Source organism: Olea europaea, chromosome 10 (assembly GCF_002742605.1).
Source record: "Olea europaea var. sylvestris chromosome 10, O_europaea_v1, whole genome shotgun sequence".
NCBI classification, from domain to species: domain Eukaryota; kingdom Viridiplantae; phylum Streptophyta; class Magnoliopsida; order Lamiales; family Oleaceae; genus Olea; species Olea europaea.
In genome coordinates, this window is record NC_036246.1 from 18,898,713 (window position 1) to 18,919,986 (window position 21,274).

At 32.4% G+C, this 21,274-nt stretch overlaps 1 long non-coding RNA gene across 3 annotated transcripts; it reads right to left on the reverse strand.

Moving 5' to 3' along the window:
- Nucleotides 1-6,879, reverse strand: LOC111401433. Of its 3 annotated transcripts, none has more exons than XR_002704014.1 (3): nt 6,467-6,874; nt 6,268-6,367; nt 1-374 (listed from the first exon to the last, which is right to left on the reverse strand). It is a non-coding gene; the product is annotated as an uncharacterized LOC111401433 (long non-coding RNA). The 3 variants fall into 3 exon arrangements; XR_002704012.1 differs by lacking the exon at nt 1-374 and adding an exon at nt 4,023-4,317 and having other exon boundaries at nt 5,983-6,367; nt 6,467-6,879; XR_002704013.1 differs by lacking the exon at nt 1-374 and adding an exon at nt 4,023-4,317 and having other exon boundaries at nt 6,467-6,871.
- Between the last annotated feature and the right edge of the window lie 14,395 nt (nt 6,880-21,274).

Here is a 21,274-nt window from a genome sequence, read left to right on the forward strand (position 1 = left end):
TTACAATCATCCAATACAAGAATTATAATAAAGAAATGACTAGTGATTGAAGGAAAATACAGAACGAGAATAATTTGCTTGAATGGTTAGAGGCCAATACTGAGCAACTCTCCAGTGTAAGTGAAAGAAGGAAACTATGTACTAGTTGATTCAAACTCCGATTTAGAAAGCTCTATAAAAATAATGGTTGAGTTAGAAATAAATTAGTTAAAACACATATTTAAATAATTCATTAAATAGTCGTAGCTATATTACCTCTATCCAATTTGTTACACTCTTCCATGTCCTCCATGTAAGATCTTTTAATGCTTGGAGTTTCTTTTAGGCAATTTTGAATACATACCAAAACCTCCACCATTCTTGGGGTTAAAAAACTACAAAAAAGATCAAGAATTCTTTCTCTAGTACTAAAAGCACCTTCTAAATCCATGATAGACATTTTAATTGTCATAACATCCCTTGCTAGTTTGGACAAAGTGCCATAGTTATTTCCATGGATACTTAGCACATAACTTCCTTAACTTTCACTATTATTGTGAAAAATATCATTACCTTTTATTCTTTTGACATTTTTCACCCTTATTTTTGCTTTTCATCACGCAAAAAGTCATTTTCATCCATTTTCTTAATTAAAAACTGTGAAATAACGAATAGACCCTTCTATATAAATAAAAAAAATAAAAATAAAGAATAAATTGCAATAATAGTCCCAATTTTTTTTAAAAAGTGCAAATAAATCCCAAATAACTATTAAAAAATTAGAAATAATTGTTTTTTAAAAAAAAAAAGAAAAAAGAAAAAAGAGAGAAGGTGCAAACGAGTTCCAAAGAAATTAGTAAAAATTAGAAATTAAAAAAAAATTATCTTCTGTGTTAAATATGAGGATATATTCGTCATTTTACGGATTTCATTGAGAAATTAGATGAAAATGAATAGAAATGATGATTTGTGCAATTAAAGGTATAATTAAGGGTGAAAATGACCAAAAAAAAGGAAAAAAAAAGAGAAAGGTAATGACATTTTCACAATAATAATAAAAAGAATGAACATTATGTGCTAATTACCCTTTTAATAATTTATTTGGGATTTGTTTGCACTTTTTAAAAATGATTTGGGCAATGATTGCAATTAGTTCTTTTATTTTATTTTTGTTTTATTTAAATGGAAGGGTATATTCATAATTTCACAGCTTTAAATTGAAAAAATGAATCAAAAATGACCTTTTGCACAATGGAATGTGAAAATATAAAAAATAAAAATAAAAGATAATGATATTTTCCACAATAACAGTGAAGTAGTAAGGACTTAATGTTCTAATTACTCTTATTTCCATTAAACCTTCACCAATTAAGAACACATCAAGATCCGTGTCCTCAATATCTTCACAAACGTTTGACTAGTACCTAGAGTCGATCCTGTAATTCTCGGGGCCTGAGACGAAGTCTGGAAATTAGGCCCCGACGAAATCTACGTAAATGCAAACTTCAAAAATGAATTATGCGACCCATTACTAATTTAAAAAACTAACATTAAAATAGCAACCAAATATATTATAGAAAATATTTATATTATAAACTATCAAAACCAACAATGTTTGAAACAATTAGTTAAATTTTATTCGTCTTGTTGTTTTAGAGTCAAAAACATCAATCAAATCTGAATAATTTAGCTACTCAATCATTTCTTTCTCTATTGATAACATAGCCAACCCGTTTAATTTTTCTTTCGACATAGTTGATCGGAGATAGGTCTTGATCAACTTCAATTTCGAGAAACTTCTTTCCGCAAATGCAACTGTAACCGGTATGGTTAACAAAATTTTGTAAGCAATATAAGCATTTGGAAAACAAACATTCAATGTCTTCAAATAATGTGGCACTTCAATTGCTCTTGTTGCTTCACCTGGTATATAACACATCAAGATTTGTAACTCCGAACATGAATCATCCCCACTGTTGTCCAAACGCCGATCATGTTGAAGATATTTCTCAAGATTCATACAAGAGTTCAATAAACTTGAAAAAGTTGCACCCCTTAACCTCTTCAAATTAAACAAAAATCCAAATGTGTTATCATATTGTTTGAATTGTTCAAATTGGGTTCTCAGAGAAGATAGAGCTTGATCAATTATAAAAACAAAGCACTCAACTCTAAAAAATTCTTCTGTTGATTGCTTTACCTCATTACTACCGCTTTCATCAAATTATTTTTTTCTTCGAATTATGCGTTTTTCTATAAATACAGCTTCAATTCCCATTTCGCTTGCGTTTTTTGTCGCTTCATCCTTGGCAATAGCAAATCCAATTTCTCTATATTCCTCAAGAAATGAAACAAGTCCTTGCAAGAGGTCGATAACATGATTAATATCCATGGATTCGGTTTGAAGAAATTTACTCACAATATTGACAGCATGCAACAACCTGTACCAGATTATCATGCCAAGCAAAAACTCAAAATTTTTGAAGTTCATGTGTTGCTAATGACTCGGCTTCACTCTTCAGTTTAGGATATTCATTACTTTCTGCCAAATCAAATAATGCATCTCTTATCTGTGCAATTTGCTCCATTATCATGACTTTTCCAACATGTTTGTGACAATGGCTTCATTGTCAACCCTTGTACACTGTCTTTGAAAATTTTCCATCACTTGGTAGAAGAAGAAAACAATGTGTAGATGCGTTGTATCACTCCGAAGAAGGATACAACTTTGGACAACAATTCACCATATCACATAATGCTATATTTAGACTATGAGTGCCACATGGAGTAAGCCTTTTGAAACTCGGTTGCAAGTCCAAGTCCTATTGTATCATCTGCCTTAAAAAATTTTAGCCAATGTTCTTCAACTGTAGGTAAGTTTTTCGAATCATCTACAAATCATACAATTAAAGACATTTGTTCCCCGTGACTTGCATCTGGAGTACAATCAAGTATAACTGCAAAATATTTTGCATGTTTAACTTTCTTGACAATTGAACTTCTCACCTCATTAGCCAACAACTGTATCAAATCATTTTGAATTTTTTTTGCCAAGATACGTATATTGAATCTCTCTTGCTTTAGCTCGCCGAAGGTGCTCTTGCATTACTGGATCAAATTCACTAACCATGGTCATTGTACTCAACATGTAGCCTCTCATCATCTTCTCGAAATAGCAATGTGCTTTTTGCAAGTCTTTTTACAATAGTGATTATCCTTGTTAATACATGTATCCAATGTTCTCTTTCAGCATCAATCAACAATTCAAAGCTTTTATTAATTGTAGTTTTTGTTTGAAGCATATTTTCCAATTCAATCCAACTAGTCATGCAACTTAAATGCTCTTCATTTCCTTCATGACTTTTAATAGATCGATACAAATTATGTCTATTTTTGAATCCATCATTACCTAGTTGGCCAACTTCGGTCACATTTATTTGTGTTTTAAACAACTTGCAAGTAAAGCAGAAGATACTGTCCATAGACACTGAATATACTAGCCATCTTCTATCAACTGTTTGCCCATTTAGTAATAATCGCTTATATTATAAAGAATCGAAATGTCTATTTGTATAGTCTTTCGGAAACGAGATGTCATCAACTCTTTTTGGACCCCTTTCAACTAAGTAATCCCTGGTTCTTTGATCAATGATTTTCCAATTCCCAGGATCATCCAAATTTATAGAAAAGCAACAATCTTCTTCCTTATCATCTTCTTCATTATTAGAGGCGGGCTTCATCACTTCTTCTTCCTTATCATCTACTTCGTTAACATCTGCCTGTTGACTCACTTCTTCATCCTTATCATCTAACTTCATTAACATGGTCTTGTTGAATCTCTACTTCATCCTCATTCAACACATTCACATTGTTGCTTTTGAAGTACTTGTTAATATCCCCTACTTGCTTTGAATTAATGCAATTTCATCTCGTTTCCTTTTCCTCTTTTGAGCACCAGACTCATATTTAGGAGGCATACTATAGGGGTGAATATCTAATGTCCAATGATTAACCTAAAAAATAATTACACAATATCTCAATCATCTCACAATTATAGTTTCGAATATAGTTACTACGTGCGCCTGTTCAATTGTTCATCGTACAATAAGCAATCATATGAACCGACTAGGCTGCAATTATATAAGCTGATAAGGCTTCAAATAATTCCAATCTCTTCAATAACAAGTTAGTGCAAACCATTACTTACTAGAGAAATGGAATTTAGATGAAGATTGTGGAATTACACCATTGAGAATGATACCATTTTCTGAACTAGGAGTAAGCCGATTGCAATTTTAAAAAATTTAATAATAGCTTCAGGTGCATTCATAATGGCCCCTACAAATTGAGACAAAGACATCTCTTAGAATCAACATGCATAATACCGATGAAAGAAAGTATTACATTCTCTATATAATTCAATGCTTAAATACAATTGTCTGTCATTGAAAATTTGGCAAAACTATAGTTGTTGGCAGACTTATTGCTATATACAAATTTCCACTTCCTTAGAATGTGCCTTCACACCACCAAATAGAGCTGTAAAATGGCACAAGTTTCCAAGTAGCGAGTTATACTTTGTTTGTCAAAAATTCTTGCTTGTGAGATGCTCCTACAACCAGTGCTCTACATCTTATCAAGTGTTAAGATCATAGGTTTTTTATTCCTAGTCAACTGCCTCAGTTTCATCCTAGTAACAGCCAGTTACCACTAAAATGTATCCCATTCTCTTTACCCTTAGTGACTCCAAATCCACTATGTCAAGTTGCATTTTATAATATACACAAGTTCTCTTAGAAAAAAGGAAATTAACGTTATGAATTACATGAGATATAACAAAGGTATTTATATATACTAATTTTCATTTATGCAGTATTTACTTTTCTCATAAATTATTGATAGCATAGTTACTTTCTTAGAATTTCCATGAACTCTTCATCTACTATCTGCAAACTTATCTTCTCCCAACTCCCATGTGAGTGGTTCTGTTAGAATCCAGTAAAATAGCTTCACATGCACGTAATATCCCATCCTCCTCCTCACCTATGTATATACCCTTCACCATTTGATTATTTCATCGAGCAAAAATAAAGGAAAAATTTAGATTTTATTCATGAAATACATACAAAATGTTGAGGAAAAGCGTGCTTATTAGTTTCGTTTTAGCAACGCTTTTGATTGTATGAATTCTGAAAATTGAAAAAGATAAACCATTTGTTCATTATAAAAGTTTCTGCATCAGCAGTAATACATATTCCATTTTGGACAAAGCTTGAGCCTTGCTAAGCTAACTAGACCCTCAAGCAATATGGGTTTTCTAGAATTCAGAAGATGCATTTTAACAACTTAATAGATCCCAAAATATTTCAGTGGCACTGTCATATATTTTCTAAAACAATTCTACTGGGGCCAAAGCAAAAACCACAATCTTATTACACTTACACACCACAACTAAACCGGGGACACGAAGTTAGTTTAATTGTAATGCCAAAATGAAATTCTGAACGGACCAAGTCTCCGAAACTACAAGATGCCTAACTAACTGGTTGTAGTGACATTTGAAATTTGGTTTATCCACACTCAGTCAATTTGACAAAACATATGTCCACTAAAACTCATACAGCACAACACAGACAGATAGTAACTAATATCAATCAAACTAAGTTCCTTGTCCAATAGCCTTACCTCCCAATTTTTACTTGACTTATGTAAGAATTAGTTTATATTTCATTACATTGTTCTGATTCCCAAATTAAGATGAGATACAAACATTATCAGACATATTACACTGGCACTAATTCACTGCCAACTTACTAATTTATGACCCATTCCTATGATCTAGAAATGCAATTATTTGCTGTTCCTACAGAAAGCATGGGTTATCTTATCAAACAATACAACTACAACTGGAATGCTTAAGAACCAATAATTATTGAAAAAGAAACACCAAATTACTTACTTACAAAAAGTGAAAAGGAAAATTTTTTAAAAATTAGAACTTACAAAAACATGGAAATTTTTGGCCACATATGGAGCAGTGGTGAAGCCCTGAGGATATTCGAACGATGATAATAATGATATATCAAATTGGAATTGCTCAGATTAGTCTAGAATTTTGAAGCAATGGCAGCTAGCATTTTGGTGGGACACTGGGACTCATTCAATTTTAGGGCGCTGGGCTTCACCCCTTACTACTGGATAAATATTGAGTTACCTATAATACAAACTAACAAGTAACAAACATAAATTGCCCAATGGATTACACATACAAGAAGGCTAAATTCTAACCTGCAGACTGCAGGAGCCAGGAACTAAGTCCCAACAAAGTTGAAAGCTCTCCCGCCTCTCCGGTCCGGCCTCCGCCCCTACCGCTTTAAAGTTTAAAATACTGTTCAATAAAAAAATTAAGTAATTATAATAAATTAATAAGCCTAAACATAAATAAACGAATTAATCAGAAATTGTGAATAATGTACATGTAACTTACAGAAATTTTATCTAAATTGTGCGGCCCCAAACAGACTATACAGCAGGTGATAGGTCCTCAACGGGCGACGACAAGCAGCGGTCCAGTGGAGTAGGCTGCAGGCGCTACTGCAGAGTCACACGACTTACACTTCGAGTTCGAAGTTCGAGTGTTCGACTTCAACCGACTTATGAAGAATTGAAGATTCAAATTTCAAGCGGCCGGTGAAGGGTCTGGGCGGAGGTGGACCTGTGGAGATTGTGGAGTGAGTCGAGTGACCGGACGATGATGAACAAACAGAGAAGACATAGGAGAGCACCGCAGCACGTCGAGAAGAGCATCCCTAAATCGTATAATTCGTATTTCAAATTTTGATTTTGGAAATTTGGGTAAATGGGTTGTGATATTGGATTTGTATATATGAGTTGGGTTGGGATTTAAGGGTAAACGGATTGTGGGCTATTGTTTTGTCGTTGGATAATTAGTTTTGAGTCGGCTCATATTGTCTAAAAAAAAAAGTTTAAGGGCCAAAAATAGGCCTCTTAATGGTCTTGGGCCTGAGGCGCGAGCCTCATTGGCCTCGCCCCGGGACCGGGCCTGTGTATGGGTAGGCGGAAACGTTCCCCTAAATGTAAAATGTCTTAGACAGAACTTTATTTCTTCTCATCTCATCTTTATCCCTCTATGGATTTACTAGGCTTCTGTAACTTCTTTCCTATGATTCAAATAGGGGTGTTTCTTCTGGATGTTTCTATTCAAGCTTCATTATGAGATTCACAGTACGAGCCTTAAATTGATGAGGATTAAGGGATTTTGAGCGTCTTTCCTGTAATAAATTCCTTATATTTGGATTTAGTTCGCAAAAATTGACATAGGTACAGAGCTTAAACAGAGACCTGTCTTTGTGACCAAAGCTAAGCAAATACAGTGTTCTTAGGGTGTGTGTGTTGTCAATTTTAAGTAAATCAAACAAAACTAAGTAAAATCTAACGAAGAAGAGTACCTAACATTTATTTTATGAGATTAATATGAAGTATTAGTTATTAACACCAAAATGCACACATTTTTTTATTTTGAAAATTTTAAAATTATTTTGAGCGATTTATTGGACCTATTGGCTAATGCATGCCTAGACACTAAATTAGTGTGGACGATTTCTTGGACCATTTACCTCAAATAGGATCTTGTGCTTTCTGATCATTTGATTTCTCGCAAGTGTACGAGATAGTGGTTAAAGAATATAATGATGAATAAAGTGTTAAACCCATAGGGACTATGTATTTAACCGAGTTAAAATTAATTCCAACTTTAATCAAATAATAGACAAGTTGTAATTTTTTCTAATTAATCCCTAAATTATTAATTAAACTAGTGAAAGCAAGTAAATGTGTTTTTCAAATATGAGAGATACATTGTTAAGATATCGAATCCTCCTTATTATTCCATTTTTAGTATAACAATTTGAAATTATTCATATTGGTCAATGTTCCTAATTTAATTAAAAGCATTTCTCAATTAGGGGTGGAAGCAATCCGTTTTTACCTATTTTTGATAGATTTTCAAACCAAATTGTTTAAACTGGTTTGAGAAAAACTCAAACCTAAACCAAACCATTTTGAACGATTTGAAAAAAACTCAAACCTAAACCTAACGGTTTGACCCAGTTTTAAATTGTCGATTTCACCATATATTCTTTTGTTCGTCTATTTTTATGTCATTAATTCATTGAATTTAATATATATTTATATCTTACTAGCAATAAATCTAAAACAAACTAAGGCCCTGTTTGAACCAAATTTTTGAAATAAAAAAAATGAAAATTTGGACCGTTATCCCACAAGTCCAGTTGCCTTTGTTACCTGTTGTTTATGTGTGGGACCCAGCCTCCTTTCCAACGGTCAATTTTCTCGTTATGATGATATGAAAAATATGGCTCAAATAGAAGCTAAATATATCTACTATAAATTTAAATACCAACTAAAAATCAAAGTGAAATCATAATAAATTAAAACATAGTTTTTTTTCATTTTTGTTCACATTTTTTGGGCTAATGACGATATAATAACGTTACAATACAAGTTTACTAAACTAGATATAAAGTCCAAAAAATATAATGATGTCTAATAAGATCTCGTGATCATCATATCTGAAAAAAATGATACTGATTAGATAAAGAGAATTACCAACCACAATAATAAAGCAATTGTTTATAATATCTAAACATAATAATTACACAAGTTTAAATTTGTATGATATTATGAAACACATTTAGTTTCAGATTCTTACCTTAGTTTGCTCCAAAAAAAATTATTGATCTGAAACTTTATTCGTTGCAAATATTATCACTGAAGGTCTAGGTCTCTTTGTCTCCAATTTGGTATAATAGATTTTAATTCAACTTTGAAGTGGGGTGAAAAATCTAAAAAAGCAGTGTGTGGTGCCAGTGGCTCGAGACTATATTGGGTGTCGGCTGGAGTTCATCTAAATTTTGAAGAGAAAAATGATTTTTGATAGATTATGTTAGTCTTGAGATTATTAGATATATATTAGAATTATTGGATAATAATAATATATCCGTATTAGAAAATTAGAAATTGACAAAAATATCCACAAATGACAAAACTATTGAATTTTACATATTTGAATGAATTTTCAAAAAAAATCATTTTTTTATTTTTATATATTTTTTCGTCGATCCGATTTAGTTTTAAACTGCAATTAAAATTTTCAAACCTAAACCAAACCATTTTGACCAGTTTGGTTTGTGTCAAAACTATTTCGTTAATTGGGTCCACGTGGCACCAAACAGGTTTTGGTTCGATTTTTTCGATTTGGCGATTTTTGCTTACAACCCTACTTTCAATAGCGATCAAATCTATTTTCTTCACCTAACCCTTCTATTTCTCGTTGAAAGATGCAAACATGATAAATACATTTCAAGTGCAAGACCACCTATTGAAACCATATAAAACATAAATGTATATATCTATCCTCTATTGAACCTTATAATATTGTCTCTTTCCATAACAATAAAATTCACTAACAATTCAATTAGTGAACAATCAATTTTTTTATTTTTTTTTATAAAAGATAAAAATTATAATAGATATCCACAAATTAGACCAAATTAAAGTCGAAATAATTAATTCTAAAAATATCATAAAGAGGGTCATCTCATCTCAGCAATGTATAAAACTGACTTAACATATCGAAATTATAAGAAATCAGATTTAAGTAAAAAGATATAACCCAAATTTTTGATAAATTGAAAAGATGAAGATTAATCTTGAAATCTTGAATCTATTCATTGGTTTCTAGATGAATCTCTGTTTGCACCTTATATTTTTTGCCCAAAAATCAATTTTGAATCTTCACTTGGCTAAATTTTCGCAATTCCCTTTCAATTCTTTCACGAAAATTATGAATTTTCCTATTGTGATGATAGTAATTGATGAATATTGGAGTATGAGATGTATATGAGAGGTGCTAGAAAGGTTAGTTACCTTCGTCCGGACTTTTTTGTATCTGCATAGAAATCAATATTTTGGTTATAATGTTTTCTCTCGATATCCAATTGAAGTGATTCAAAGTGCAATGAAAAACTTACTTAAAGGGCTACAATTTTACTTGAGGTAGAGATTTTTCCATTCGAAAGTTTACTATGTCAAAAATGAGTCTTAATCTTTGACAAAAAATCTGAAAGATATCTTGTGTGATTGAAAATCTATTTATGTAAATATTCTAATCATATTCCATTCCTTTTAAACTTCTAATTGCATCTAATTGACTTCTATTAATTTTCAAAGTATCTCTTATGGTCCCAATCAACCATTGGATATTTGCAATTTGGTCCTCAAACTTTATACTTTGTTATTTTTCGTGCTTTTTGCTTTTCTTCTTTCCAATTCCAATCTTCGAGCTTTACCTAATAAACAAAGCATACAATAAATTAGATTATAATTGCTTAAAATACGTGTATCAAATATAGTTATCAAACACCCAAAACTTTAACATTTGTTTGTCCTCAAGAAAACCATAACCGAACTTAACAAATACACAAAATGTAAAATGTTTTGGTTAGATAATTTGACTTTTTACCTCAAAATTTGAAATTATAATATTAAATCTACAAACAGCTTCAAGGTTACAATACCAAAATCTATTCCACTCTTCCAGTTCAAAATCGATGTGTGTGTGTGAAGAATTTAGTAGTCAATCATGAATCTACAAGCTACTTCAATTTTCAACCCTCTATGGTCAAATATCTTCTTTTCGTATGATTCATATACACCAACAATTTTCTCCTTTTCACTCGTTCCCAATTTTCTTCGAAGATATTTTTTTTCTTTTTAGTGCAACTTCATTGCTTTCTAAACAACCCTTGTACCGATAACTCCCAAATCAGATGACTTTAGAGTACCAAGTTTCTGGATACTCTTACAAGCTTAATTTCTCAACTCATATTGGGTTAAAAGAGAAGTTTCGCATTTCAAAAAAATTATGCCTTGATCATAGCAATATCCTTTATCAAACATATATTCAAGCAAACCAACCTCTAATTTAAGATTTTTCCTCCAATTTTATCCTGTTAATCTAAGACAATCACCACATAATTTTTTTTTACACAAGGAATCTCTATTCATGTCCATATCTTCTTACAAAGTAAAATTACCCCCAAACTATATTAAATTTGGTATAGGATAATTAATTTAGGATAGTTTTGGGTATATCATCTATGTTCAATCTATCAACCTAGCTAGTATATGAATCAACTCATTTTATCACATTATCAAACTCAATTTTAGTGTACATATAGTATAGTTTTGCAAGGTTGACTATCGATCAATTTAAGCATTTAACCTATCACAGTTCATAAATCAACACCAAATCTCAAATTAAATCATCATTTCTGGCCAAACTATCTAAACCATGAGCACACAGCCTAATAAAAGAAAACATTTTTAGAATTCTTCAAATTTTTTTAGTTTTTGGAATTTTTCTATTATATACTAAACCAATAACTAAAAACAAACACACAAACACTAAAAAAAAAAAATGAAAATCAAAAACTCAATTTTTTTCATCCCAAACTTATAATCGACATTGTCTTCAATATATAAAGCATTACTAAAGAGGAAGAAGAGGAAAAAGTTACTATTTGGATTTAACCATTGAATGTGGGAGGAACTATTTAGCAATCTATCTCAAAGTGCAAGTTGTTAAACTCCTTCCAATGTTTATATCCATGGTACCTATTAAGAGGAGAAGAAAACAATGAAAAGAGTCAAGATTAGTTATTCATCCTTTTTTATGCTTAAAAACTCTGACACAATTAATGTTTTCCTTTATCTAGGCTAGGTGCCAATGAAGATTGTTCGCTGAAACCAACAAGCGTACGGGATCGTTGACAAGTAATACATGATGAGTTACGGGTACTGTCCCACGAGAAATTAAATTTTATAGTGTGTACTAGATTTAATTAAATTCAAAGTAAACAAATAAAAGAAATTTGAAGTTTTTAATTATTCTAAATTAATTTACTAAAACTTGTAAAATTCGAGTTTTGTTTATGTATGAGATGAGTATATTAGATTACGAATCCACCTATTATTATCTATTCAAATTCTCAATTATATAGCTAGTTTTGTTCTGCATTATTGACAATCGATAATTATATTGTAACTAATTTTATTTTCCAAGAAAAATTAATTATATTCTAGTCACGATCCGAATATATTCCTAGTCCGAATTCGAATAAATAGAACGCATTCAATTTCACAATTATCTCAAAATTTGCACACGTGATAAATATTATTCCTAAAATTTATTGCACGCATGTTAATCAAATAGTGTTCTAAATTTATTGTGAGCCTCTTATCACTACAACAAGCAACAATATATTTAATTAGCGATCAAACAATCAAATAAAAAAATTAGCATGCGAGATTAATCAAGAATCGTAAGAATTACTTGTCTTGAATTAAAAATCAATAATAAATGGTTTCATCTTCATCCAATATATGAAAAGACTTAGCCTCTCATAATGTTGGAATTAAATAAATAAAGGAAAAAAATAACTAAAGATTGACGGGAAGTGATTAATTCCAAAATTATTCTTGCCTTCTACGCATGTACTTGTCTAAATTGTTTGTCCAATTCAACTGCCACTCATATGCGTGTGTGTAATAATTTCGCTTCTTCAATTTTCCAGTTGCCCAATGTTTTCATCTTTGGATACGTGTGTGTGTGTGTGTGTGTATATATATATATATATATATATATATATATATATATATATATATATATTAATAAATCAGTCGCAGCCGCCAATTAGCTTTCTCCTTTTATGTCTTCCCTTCTTTTGTGTGCGTGTGTATGGATATATACCTCTAATTGCAGCCACCGACTGTTGTTTTTATGTTGCTTCCACAACCTCAATGTTTGACTCCAACAAAAACTCCAATTCTCCACTTTTTATTTCGACCGCCAATTGCTATACATACATATATACAAAAATTTAGGATATCTTTTGTCAAAGAACTATCAAATATCAATATTTTAGGCATTGAATAAGTGTATAAAATATACTTGTCAAACACTCCCAAACTTAAACATTTGTTTGTCCTCAAACAAAGCTATAACCCAAAATAACAACAAACACACAAGAATGCAAAAATATTTGGTTGGACAGTTACCTTTTTTACCTTAGGATTTGAGATCACCATATTAAATTTACAAACCGCTTCAAAGTTACGATACAAAATTAATATTCACTTTTCCAATGCAAAATCGAGTTGTGTGTGAAGAACTAAATAGACATTAATGAATTCACAAATTGTTCCAATTTTTGACCCTCTATGGTCAAATATTGATTTTCATCCCTTGTAAGATTCACGCACCCAAAACTTATTCTCTTTCACTCTTTTTCCCAGCGTGTGATCTAAGATTAAAATTTTCATTACTATCCTCACCCTTCCAATCCAGGTGAAAGCCACTAGCTGCAAGTCAACATATCAATGAACAAAGATTCTTTAATTATTTGATTATTTCGACCGCCAAGACTCAACTAGGCTAATTATCCTTCATCAAAAGCCAAATTTTATGAAACAAGTGTTGGGGCTTAATAAGGCATTTTAGTGCTTTTACTTTCTTCATGCACTTGCTTTTTCTAATTTTCGAAAGTTTTTTTTTCTTTTTGCCCTCCCCTTAAACTTTCTAGATGACTCATGTAACAGGCTTTAGGTCAATAACTCCCAAGTCAAATGACTTCAGGGCACCAAGTTTTTAGATACCCTTACAGGCTTAATAACCTAAGTCAAATAGGCTTCGAAGAGAACAAAGTTTTGTTCCTGAGATCAACTTCATCTCTGATTACTTTCTAAATGACTTTTGTAGTGAGTTTTAGGCTGATAACTCCTTGCAGATATCCTTGCAGATTTAATTAATTGAGTCATAAAGGCTTCAAATAAAAGTTTTAAATTTCAAAATATATGCCTTGATCAGTGCAATGCCCCTTATCACACACCTATTCAAGCTAACTGACATCCAATTTAAAACTTTCGCCAAAATTTATCTTGTTAATCTAAGACAATCCACACAAATATTTTCACACAAAAAAATCCATATTCACATCCGTATCTTCCTAAAATAGTAAGATCACACAAAAAGTGCTAAATTTGGTCCAAGAATAAATAATTAGTATGATTTGGGTAAAGCATCTATGATCAGCTATATAAATCTATCAAGTGCATAAATCAACTAATTTCATCACAATGTCAAACTCAATTCCAGTGCACGTATAATATAAAATTTTGCAAGTTTAACTTTCAATCAGTCTGGCATGCATTCTATCCATAGTTCATAAATCAGCACCAAACCTCAAATTTGATCATCATTATCAGCCAAACTGTCTAACTCACTCAAGCACATAACTAGAAAAATTTAACAATTTCTCTTTCTCTCTCTCTAAAAAATTATGAAAACCAAAAACTCAAAAAATTTTCCATCCCCAAATTTAAAAACGAAATTGTCTTCAATGTCTTCAAACATAATTAAGAAAGTAAGGGTAGGGAAGAAAAGGACGAATGTACTTCTCGAAATTTTTGGTTAAACGTAGAAGGTACTATGGGTAACAGCTAGACAATCTTCTTCATCATACTTTTCCATTGAACTATGTTGGTTTGAATGTTTCACGACGTCATGTTCCTTTATATGGTGATCAAAATCAAACATTAGAGATCAAATAACCAAGAATATGTGTTACTTAGCCCAAACAATCAAAATAATAAACATTAAATTCAAGGGCCTAAGTGATAACGTGATAGGATGATGATACCCTAAAAATTTAAGCGTCCCTAAATCTAATGCAAGCTAATAATAAAAACAAAGTTATATGCAATGGGATACAGAAGGCAAAATAAATAAAGGGTTAGGAAATTGGGTTGCCTCCTGATAAATACTTAATTTATAGTCTTTAGCTATACTTTGTTGCTTAGGCTATTTTGAATCCTCAAATGGCAGAATTGTCTTCTCGTGAGAATAATCACCACCCCCAATAAGCTTTCAACCTCTATCCATTGACCTTGAACTTTCGTTGTTGATCTTGGGTCACAACCTTAACTATGCCATGTGGGTATACAACAACCACTGTGAATGGACCTGAATACCTCAATCTTAGCTTGCCTGGAAAAGCTTAAGGCTAGAATTGAACATGAGAACTTGTTGCCCAACCTCGACTCTTTCCCTTAATGTGTCTATCGTGCCATCTTTTAGTTTTCTCTTTATATAACTTTGCATTTTCATATGCCCCCAGTCTAAACTTATTAAGCTCGTTCAATTGAAAGATCCTCTTTTTTCGACTGCTTTCGTATCAAAATTTAACATGTGAGTTGCCCAATATGCATTGTGCTCCAATTTAGTTGATAACTGATATGGTTTTTCGAACAACAATTGACAAGGAAACATCGCAATAGGAGTTTTGAATGAAGTGCGGTGGGCCTAAAGTGTGTCATCTAGCTTCTTTGACCAATGAGTGCGTGACGCATTAACTGTAGCTTCTAGGATTTACTTTAACTCTCTGTTGGACATCTCAACTTGTCCACTAGTCTACGGATGGTAAGGCATTGCAAGCTGATGTTTGAAACCATATTTTGCCAATAAAGCTGAGAATAAGCAGTTACAAAATTGATTTCCACCATCACTGATGATTGCCCGCAGAGTGCCATACCGAGAAAACATATTCTTTTTAAGAAATTGAGTCATAAGTCACCCATCATTTGTTGGTAATGCTATGGCCTCAACCATTTAGATATGTAATCCACAGCCTCCAAGATATATTGTTGACCATTTGAGGAAGGAAATGGTCCCATGAAGTCAATATCCCAGATGTAAAAAATTTCTACTTCCAAAATACCATTCAGAGTCATTTCATTTTTTCTATTTTTCCGTCCTCTGACATTTATCACACTTCTTTACTAACTCATAAGCATCTTTAAATAGAGTTGGCCAATAAAAACCTAATTGTAATAGTTTAGCTGTTGTTTTGGTTGATGTGAAGTGGCCTCCATATGGTAAAAAGAGTGACAATGCTCTGTTGTTCTTTCGGCACACAACAACGAATGATTTGATCAGGTCCTCATTGATAAAGAAAAGGATCATCCCAAAAGTAGTGCCTCAAATCACTGAAAAATTTCTTCTTCCGTTGACTCGAATGCTCCGGAGGAATAACAAAGCTGGCTAGATAATTGACGTAGTCTGCAAACCAAGGTGCTCACTTGATCTCAAAAAGTGTCTTATCTGGAAATACCTCTTTAATTTCATCTATAGGATATACATCTTGTTGCTCCAAATGAGATAATGATCTGCTACTAAATTTTCACTTCCCTTTTTATTCCTAATTTCCAAGTCGAATTCCTATAGTAAAAGCACCCATTTGATGAGTCTTGGCTTTGTATCCATCCTACTGAGCAAATACTTGAGCGCTGAATGATCTGCATACACTATCACCTTCGACCCAATTAAGTAAGGTCCAAATTTTCTTAAAGGCAAACACTACTGCCAAAAGCTCTTTTCTGTAATCGCGTATTTCAACTGAGCTTCACTAAGAGTTTTGCTGGCATAGTGAATAGCATGTAAACTTTATTCTTTCGCTATCCTAACACTGCTCCAATTACAAAATCACTTGTGTCACACATTAATTCAAATGGTAAACTCCAATCAAGTGCAGCTAAGATATGGGCTGTTACCAACTTTTCTTTCAAGATTTTGAAGGCAACTAAACCCTCCTTTGAAAAGTGAAAAGGCATGTCCTTTTCCATTAAAGTACAGAGAGGCTTGGTTATTTTTGAAAAGTTCTTAATGAAGCACCGATAGAAACTTGCATGTCCTAAGAAACTTCTAATTCACTTTATTGAAATAGGAGTAGGCAGCTTCTCGATCACTTGCACTTTAGCTTTGTCGACCTCAACATCCCTAGCTGAAATCATATGACCCAAAATAATTCATTCATAAACCATAAAGTGGCACTTTTTCCAATTGAGCACAACATTGATTTTTTCACATTTTTGCAATACCAATCTCAAGTGATTTAAGTATTCATTGAATGATGCATCAAACATTGAAAAATCATCCATGAATACTTCAATACTTCTGCCTACCATATCTGAGAAAATGGACATCATACACCTTTGGAAAGTAGTTGGAGCATTACATAATCCAAAAGGCATTCTCCATAAGGATAAGTAAATGTGGTTTTCTCTTGATCTTCTAATGCTATAGAAATCTGATTATACCCTGAATACCTATCTAGGAGGCAATAATGTGAATGTTCGACGAGTCTTTCCAACATCTGATAGATGAAAGGAAGTGGAAATTGATCATTTCTGGTAGCATTGCTGAGTTTACGATAGTCAATGCAAACTCTCCAACCCGTGACTTACGCGTAGGAATTAACTGATTATTGTCATTAGGTAACACTGTAATTCCTCCCCTTTTTGGTACTACATGTACTGGACTCATCCAATGGCTATTAGATATAGGCTATGTCATCCTTTCATTCAATAATTTCAACGCTTCTGCCCGCATAACATCTTGCATCTTCGGATTTAGTTTACACTGTCGCACTATAGATGGTGTAAACTCCTCTTCCATCAAAATTTTATGCATGCAAAGAGAAGGGCTAATCCCTTTTATGTTAAAGATGGTCCATCCTATTGCTGTTTTGAGATCTCGAAACACCCTTATTAACTGATCTTCTTCATCTTTGTTGAGGGCATTTGAAATAATTACTGGAAGTGTATGTTTGTTTCCCAAGAAAGCATATCTCAAGTGTGAAGGCAACTATTTAATTTCAAGAGCTGGAACTTTTTCAACAGAAGGTAAAGATTTTGTAGGATTTTCACCTAGCTCCAATTAAGTCGACCTCAAAGAGGGAGGGTTTCCTTTCAATTGTCGAACTCATTCTTCTATCTTTTCTGATTCAGATGGCTCTTTTACAGAATAAACAAAGCAACCCTCAAGCAGATCTTGAGGGTAATTGAGTCGGAATGTATCTGTTACTGTGACGTCTAGTATATCAATATGGTAACAAGAATCAGGTTCATAATCAAAATTGAGCTCATTGAAGATGTTGATGGTCATTTCTTCGTCATTTATTTAAAGATTATCTTTCCTTTCTGCATATCAATGCTCTTCATCATTTGTGTTGGAGTATTGCACTGCATTTTTTATTCAACATCACCATTTTATTATCCTCCAGCTTCCATTTGTTTGATAATGTCTATCATAAACTTAGCATAGTTGGGTATCTGAGCTAAAGTTTCTACAAAAAGTATGTTGATATGCAATTTTTTGAACACCTCCAAAAATTTCGCGTACTTATTTTCAAGCTTATGTTTTTGCGATCTTTGTGGGAATTGGAATGATGACATGTATGCTTTGACAAGAACGGTTGCCTTAACTTGTGAATTGTCTATTGTAGTGTCCTGAGTTTCTTCTGTTGTTTATTAGACTTATCCTCGTGTTCCTTGCCTGTAGTAAATACTTTTTCTATGGTGACAATTGTTCCTTTCACTGATATTTTTGGCAATTGAACTCCACTTAGAGCAGCGATGGCCTGTACCCGTTCTTTAAGATTTATCCCCGTATTGCTAAGTAGGGTCCCTTGAATTTTGCTTGCTAATGCAGTTGCAATCTGACCCATTGGAGTTTCCAAATTTTTAATTGCAACATTTTGGTTTTGGAGAATAGTTTCAATCTTATCCATTACTACCTCAATAAATCCCAATTGATGGTTTTCTCGATTGTTGTTGCTACTGTAGTTGGAACTCTAGTGGTTTAGTTTGAAAATTTCCTCATTGACCTTAATTATCAGCCCACTAAAAATTTGGATGATTCTTCCAACTAGGATTATATATGTTGGAATAGCAGTTGTCCTGTTGCCTTTGAAAGTTCTACGTATAATTAACCTCCTCAGGCTGGATTACATGCGTGGAGGCTAAAGGACATCTTTATGTACTATGATCTATCCCACACCCATAGCAAACTAGTTTCGACTGGTGTACCATGTTCACATTTTGAGTAAGGATGTCTAATTCTTTGTTAATGCTTCCATTTGGGATACTAATGATGCAGTTATGCTAATGTTTTGTAATCCTACTATCCTCCTTGGCACTTTCCTATCTATTGGTCACATGGATTTACTTTTTGCAATTCTCTCAAATAGGCCTAGGGCTTTATCCAAAGGAATATCCAATACTGACCCTCCCTATTGAGACATCTGTGATGTTGTGAAATTCAGGTCTGGGGCCTAAATAGAATAGGTAGATTTTTTATTCTTTAGCAATATTCACAGTGGGGCACTTCTTGAAATACTCTTTGAATTTTTTCCATGCCTCTAGATAGCTCTCGAGGACCTTTCATTTAGAATTATAGACTTTATTTCTGATATGATGGACTTGAGATGGCATGAAAAATTTCAACGTAAACTTTTTCACTATATCATTCCATGAAACGATGCTCAAGGAATTAAGGAATTTAACCATTCTCATGTGCATTCCTTTAATGTGTGAGGAAATAGGAATAGTCAAAAAGCATCCACAAACATTCCTTTCTGGCTGATCATATTGCAGAGCATCAAGAAAGCCTGAATATGTTTATGAGGATTTTCCGTTGATCTCCCCGAGAACCTGGTGTCTTAATGACTCTGAAATAAGTTGATAATGTCATGTCTAATATGAAAGTTGGCCTGCCCAAAAGGTAGATATATAATAGCCGGTTGCACAGGAGCCGGCACGGGAGTTACATAATACCTAACTAAAGCTTCTCTATGATTTGCTACTACATTTGACTGATCTAGCTAAGGTAGTGGTAATGGGTTCTGAGTCTAATTCTGATGTTGATTTTCTACCATTTCTTTCGCTTGTCTCTGTTCTCATCTTCTTGGTTTGAAAGTTTGTTCTCATCTTCTTGGTTTGAAAGTTCTTTTGATTTTGGGATCTATCAGATGAAGCTAGATCTCGTCAGAATTTTGCATAAACTGTAATTTCCTGAAATGAATAAAATGAGAGGCTTAGATCGTTCAATAAGTAGCCTAAAACAAATAAAGTAAAGAAAAAACTTCAAATCTAAAAATAACTAATAAACTCAAATTAAATAAATTATTCGCCGACAACGGTGCCATAAATTTGCTTATGCGAAACCTGCAAGCGTAAGAGATTGTTGACAAGTAATACGTGATGAGTTACGTGTATCGTCCTACGATGAATAAAATTTAATATAGTGTACTAGTCTTTAATTAGATTTAGCCCCTGTTTGACTCCCATTTTTTCAAGAATGCATTTTTTCAAATTTTATTTTCAACCACACATTCTCCCATAAAATAGTTATACATGTATTTCAAAAAAATTTCCTTACTTTCTAACCACACATTCTCTAAAAAATTACAATTTCATAATGCATTTTACCCCATAAATGGAGATCAAACTGTGGCTCAAACTAAACAAACAAAAGTGATTTGTGTTTTTTAATTATTCTAAATTAGTTTACTAAAACTTGAAAATTCGAGTCTGGTTTATGTATGGGATGAGTGCATTCGATTACAAATCCACCTATTATTATCAATTCAAATTCTCAATTATATAGCTAGTTTCATTCTTACATTCTTGATAATCGATAATTCTATTGTAATTAATTTTCTTTTTCAAGACAAATTAATTCTATTTTGTCATGACCCGAATCTATTCTTAGTCCAAATTCGAATGAATAGAATGCATTCAATTTGACAATAATCTCAAAAATTGCATATGTGATAAATATTATTCTTAAAATTTATTGCATGCATGTTAATCAAGCAATGTTTTAAACATATTGTGAGCCTTTCAACACTACAACAAGCAACCATATATTTAATTAGTGACCAAATGATCAAATAATAAAATTCGCGTGCAAAATTAATCAAGAATCGTAAGAATTTAACTAAGCTACTTGTCTTGAATTAAAAATAAATAATAAACGGTTTCATCTTCATCCAATACATGAAAAAACTTAGCCTATCATAATGCTGGAATTGAATAAATAAAGGAAAAAAATCACCAAAGATTGACGGGAAGTGATTAATTCCAAAATTATTCTCAGCTTCTAATCGTGTGCTTGTCTAAATTTTCCGTCCAATTCAATTGTTGCCTATATACGTGTTTGTAATAATTATGCTTCTTCAATTTTCCAACTGCCCAATATTTTCCTTTCTAGATGCGTGTATGTATCTATTTATCATCAAACTCTATGCCTCATTTTTCCTCTGTGTGTGTTGCTCTCTATATATAAATAAATCAG